We start from the raw sequence: 6,000 nt of genomic DNA, 5'->3' as shown, positions 1-6,000 counted from the left end.
AAAAAACTCCATCCTCTCCAGTAAGTAGAGGATTTGGCTCGGATGAGAGCGTTATTTCCCGTCTCCCCTCCGCAGCTGCTGTCGCTGCTGCGCGTCCCTTGTTGCCTGTTCAAGACAAGAGGGATGTAGAGACTAAACCCCGAACCCTGAAGCTGGGGTTCCCTGCACATCACAGAGTCGGCACTGCGCAGGAGAGAGATAGAGATAGAGAGAAAGAGAGAGAGACGGACGGAAGGAGGGAGAGAGGAGGAGAGGGTGAGATACAGAGTCGGGGAAGAGTCAGAAGCCCCATATCCCTGCTGTGGCTGAGCGTTTACGCGCGATCCGACAGCACATCTCCAGCCTCTCTGGGACTAATTCCACCATGCTAACTTCTAAACTATTATTTCTCACATAATCCGGCTTTCTTTGTGGGTCGCAAAGAGAGGAAAGGTGCAACTTTTACCAGCGGACACCATTCATGTGAAGTTATTTCGGTAAGTAAATTTCTATGTTTTTTTTTAAAATAAAAAAGCATGTGCATTTATTTTTTTGAAGTCATTTCCACTCTGAGGCTCTCTTAATTCATGTCTTTGTTGAGATGATCTGGGTCATTTTCATCCCATTGCTTTATCCTGTCATTAGTATTCCACGGACACGGGTTTCCTGCGGCGGACGTTCACAGGGATGTTTACTGTCGGCGCTTCCCTGCTGCCTGGCTCCCAATCATGCGTTTATTTACCACCTCCTGATGTTGCTAATGTTCTCTGCTGATCTGTTTCCCCCCTCCAAACTTCTAATCGGTCTAATCGGGTAATGGTTCGTGCATGTTTAATCTTTATTTTATTTCGTCGGGAAAACCGTTGCTGGTTAATCGGATCTAGGCACGCTGCGAACTTTCCCTGCACGGTGCAGCTGTGCTGACAGTTAATGTGCAATGATTGATGCTTAACAGGAGGGTCATAGCAGCCAGGTCACAGAAAATTTGTCTTTGAATAACTTTGGCTGTGTTGATGCAAATGGCGTGCAATTTCACCAGGTTGTGTATTTTGGAGTGGATTAAAATTTTCCATGATTTTCACCAAAGTCTTTAATCAGCCTTTCAAGCAAAATTGAATAATCCGTATGTGTGTGTGTGTCATTGACTCCCATTCAACATGCATTGCTTGAATACACTACCATTGCAATATGATTTCTATTTGATAGAAACCCTATTGTAATGCTTTATTGTAGGTAAAGATAATTTTCCATGTATAGTAAACCTTGCACTTTTTATATATGGCTGGGGTGAAATTTACTTTTTGTGGACTTTTTTAAGGACTTTGCACAACAAAATAACTGATCGTAACCAATTTTCTGACAGTCCCAGGGTCAGATAAGCAACCCTCCCTTACAACAAATTACATTTTGCTCAAATTTGATATATTATAAACAACTTCTTGAGCTAATTAAGGCAATTAATGGTTTAGAAATTCAGGAAATCTATGAATATGTGTTACATATGGTGAGGGCTAAGTTAAAAATGGGAATTATAATTGAAAAGAAATACATTCATTTATGGCAATCTTTAAAGAAAAAGCATATTTTGGTGTCTAAGATACACAGGTAGAGCCTTAACAGTTAAATGGGTTCAAGAATTCACATTTCTTAAAACACTGGATGATCTTAATCCTCGCAGGCTAACTGTGCTCGTTTGTACTGCCCTGCAATCTTCTGATTACAGCTTTTCAATTTAAATTTCACATTCCTTATTTTCAATTCAGTTTATCTGTATTATTTCTGCTTAAAATGTGTGTATTTTCCATCTAAACATAATAATGTGCAAACTGTTTTAAACTTTTCATGTTATTTTGTTTGCTCTGTTGGCATTAATTCATGTTAAAAGGCAAATGGCACTGTGACAAAATCCTTTCCCTTCTGAGATTAATGAAATGTCTTATCTAATATTTTCATAAAACAATAGAAAATATTCATCAAACTAATAATGGAACATTCTCAGAATGGTACATGCTTTGTAAGAACAAAAAAGTTATATTATTGGCAGTTGAAACAGTTTAATATTTAATAAAATTCTTTACCTTTTCAGTGCCACTTGTATGTTCTTACAGAATCTTAGGCCATAAATGGAAAAAACAGAAAGAATAGAAAACAGTTTGTTACATTGTTAACTTGCTTGAAAATGTTTTGTGTGAATGTGCACTCTAATACAATAAAACACTTCATTTTACAAAATGGCCACCCCTTCAATTTTGCTCCTTCTCAGAATTTTTATATTAATAAAAAAATAATAATAAGCTTGTATGAGTAATAGTTACTTAATTAATCATTACATAACATATGCTAAATCCCAATGCTTTTTATTATTAAACAAATATTTATTAAATTTTTTTTTCTTAGAGAGCCACTTTTAAATCTATCGCTTAATTTTGACCCCAGCTTCTAATATAAGACAGTAGCATCATAATAAATTTAATATTAAAATTCTGTTCTGGCTTTTAGTTTTTGGTGTGAAACCTCCAACACAGTCAGTGCCCAACCCACATCACCCAAACCCCATCCCTTTCAAAACTTTATTGATTCAACCCAGTTTTTCAACTCATTTTCTTTTAATATCCACGTTGTAGTTTGTAGCGTATGTGTGGTAAATTGCTTATATGTATGCTCCAAAAACCATGAAACCTCCCCTAAGGCTGTATAAAACCCAATTTATCACATGTATGAACCTATGAGTATTTGCTGGTTGTTGGTGTGTTAAAAAGCATATTACTGATGGCTAAAATGTAAACTCAAGCCATGAAAGTGACCCTATTTACATTTAATGTGAAAAAAAAACCTGTTTTCAAGCAATTCATGATGAGAAACAATTTTTTCTTCTCTTTTTAATGATGAATTACAAAAGGTAATTTTGGAAATAGAGATGTTTCTTTACACAAAACTGCTAAAAGCAACTTCCATACTTTCTTGATACTTTTCATTACTAATTTTTTCTTTAAAGCAAACCATCTTCTACTTTTTCTATGACATCACATTTGCATGTAAACATTTTTTTTTTTTCTGCCGCAAAGTTCAATCAGCTGCATTTCTACTTCAGAAAGTTGTATTCAAGCAAATCAATGATGGAATGATAGGAGTCAGTGAGAGGATCCTTTCAGCCAGAGGGCTCAGGTTCAAGATTCTGTCTCAGCATGAGTCTGCGCTCTCTCTCCTCGGTGTGTGTGTTGTAAATAACCTGAAGGATAACACGGAAGCTCCTTCAGACAGTAAAAATATATGAATCTTCTTATTACAGTATGTGGCAACTACTAGTTTCATTCCAATAACGAAGAAAAAACGTTCATTGCAGCTGTGCATGTTGGTTAGCTCAACAAAGATGAATAATCTTTATTTAGGAACCATCCTAAAACATAATTAACTCAAAGTCTGCACCACTTCTCATGAAGTTTTCCGCTGCACCTTCCCAGTGATGGATGAGCGGGCAGATCGGAGAGAGTGTGCGATTGGTAAAGTGAGAGCAGCAGTGCTGGTAATCCTGTTGTGAGGCTGGCAAATGGGATTAGAGCAAGAAAAACAGAGCCAGAGGAAGACTGACAGACGCTTTACATTCACAGCTCTATCTCACATTTTCACTTAATTTAGCGTCGTCATTTTGACACAGGCTTGTGATGAGTATCCACAAGCGATCCAATGGTGGCTGGTGCTGCCAGCCAGACTCACCTGGTGTCAGATTTGTGATACTTTCTAGTGATGTCAGAATGTGTTTAAATTCATCTCCAATGTGACTAGGCCTAACCTATTTTACATGTGCCAGCTTCCCCATGTGTTGGCACCATTGTGCTTTGGGGTGTTTTTTTTTTCCACAAATGATAAGGACAGTAGCCAGAGTTAGTGAGACCTTGTGGTGATGTCTCAATATATTTAAATTAGATGTAAAAAGCTCCTTTGTTCATTGTAATCTTGAAAAGTTAAGAACATTTAGAGACCTTGGCAGCAAAACATTGCAAATATTTTAATGCAGGCACCTTCTTTGGTGAAGAGAGGGAAAGGTGTCCCATTGAAAGAAAATTTCCACGCTAGTTGACATTTAAATTTAAAATTGATCACTTGTATGTGGTAATGTGAAATGCTTTTGGCTTCATGGTCACACGTTTTACTTTTCATTTGACCATGCACTGTGTGTTGAAGACAGATCATAACCACAGTCACGTAGAACCACTGTAATAGGTAGAGAACTAACACTGCACATCACTCTGAAAACACAATCCTGACAATGAAAATTGGTGGTGGCAGCATCATGCTGGGGAGATGCTTCTTTTCATCAGGGCCTGGGAACCTAGCAAGAGGTGAATATATATTGTGGTGATGCTAGAATACTTACAATTTTGTAAATATGATTTTGTAATCTTTGTTGAAATTTAGACATTTGGCAGGTGCGGAAGCAAACCATTGCAAATACTTTCTTGCAAGTAGGTTGAAACAACGTCCTTATTAAAAAAGGGTAATTATCCCTTAAAAACATAATTTGAAAGCTATGTCCCCTGCTATGAAAACCATGTGAACTAAAAAAAACTTGTGTGAAAAAGGTAAAAAGGGTTTGGCTCCACAAACTTATCTACTGTAGTTTTAAAATTGGATATGATACCCATTAATTTGTGTTAACAAGCTCAATATGACCGAGCTTGAGATATTTTGCACTGTATTTGTGCCACCATCCCAACCATGAAACACGGTGGTGATGGCATCATGCTGTGTGGTTGTTTTTTTCAGCTTGGGGAACGAAGTTAGCCATAGATGGTGGTACTTTGTAATGAAATGCAATAGCATTTAGAGGGTTCGGCAGCATTCCATTGCAAAGACCTTTATTTAAAATCTTCTTTCCTTTTTGAAAGTGAAATAAAACTCTTGAATGTGCCTGCATTAAATGCTTTTGGCTCCACAGTTATACTTTTTAGGTATTTAGGTAATAATAAAATATATTTAAATTGAAAGTAAAAGGTTATTTTTTCAATCTATAAATTTTGAGGGTTTGGCCACGAAATATTGGAAATATTTTTATGCAAGTCATTATATCCCTTAGAAAGCATTTTCAAGTTATTTTCCACCGTAAAAGTAAAATAAAACACCTCAGTGTGCCAGCAAAAAACACTTTTGGCTCCACAGTCACTTTTTATTTAAAGAGATTAAGCCTTTTACTATGAACACTCTTCATTCTTACACAAAACCAGACAGAAACTCATCTGCTGTGATAATAAAATTAGATATAATGCTTTTACTTTGCCTTCTTAATCAAGATTTTATCTGCTTTTATACTAATGCAGAGAAATCGTAAGCCTGCATGAAGATCTAGTAATCATGTTCACATTCGTGTTTGCCAGTCAAACATTTCATTTATATTTGATGCTTTATTTCTCTAAAATGATAAACAACTGCATCAAGAAGAAAAATAAAACATTGATTTCCACAGTGCGTGACATGCCTCATAAATTAAAATCAACTCGATGGTAAATCAGAAGAAACTCATTAAATAAAAAGCCAATATCTGCTTTAGTGAGCCCACTTCTTGTATACCGCAGCTGCATTATCTCCAATCTGTATGAGGCTCCTATCTCATCTCTCTCGCCTTGGTGCTTTAGCGAAATGACATGCATTAAGTCGGCTCGATTTGACCCCGGCGAACAACACCAGCGCTGCGGCCGGCCTTCGCAAGTGGTGTTGCCCTGGAGCCACATCTGCTCCACTTTTAACCTCTGCCACTAAATCGCAATAAAGAGTGTGTGAATATGTACATATTTTTCGACTTTTTTAGTCGATTGGGAAGAGTTTGTGCCTTTTTTTTTTGAGAATGCAGACTGAAAATACATACAGATTGTAATTAAATCTGCAATTGCTGAAGATTTATTTTGCAAACATCTAGCTGTCTATGCAAAGGTGACAGTGTGCAGCTGTGATTTATTTCTGTATTAATTATTAGCATTGCCTAATGACTTTCCTGTGGTGAAGTACAACAAATCACTTCCACAGGAT

General features: G+C 36.8%; 1 protein-coding gene across 1 annotated transcript in view; it reads left to right on the top strand.

The window, feature by feature from the left end:
* The first annotated feature begins 258 nt into the window (after nucleotides 1-258).
* The window catches only part of LOC124858401 (cadherin-7-like), a 205,626-nt gene continuing 199,884 nt past the window's right edge, over nucleotides 259-6,000 (top strand). The window contains exon 1 of the mRNA XM_047350423.1: nucleotides 259-476. The gene's annotated coding sequence lies outside the window, so the exon portion shown is untranslated. The remainder of the gene's footprint in view (nucleotides 477-6,000) is intronic.

Source organism: Girardinichthys multiradiatus, chromosome 21, assembly GCF_021462225.1.
Source record: "Girardinichthys multiradiatus isolate DD_20200921_A chromosome 21, DD_fGirMul_XY1, whole genome shotgun sequence".
NCBI lineage: Eukaryota > Metazoa > Chordata > Actinopteri > Cyprinodontiformes > Goodeidae > Girardinichthys > Girardinichthys multiradiatus.
This window is presented reverse-complemented; position numbering and strand designations above follow the sequence as displayed.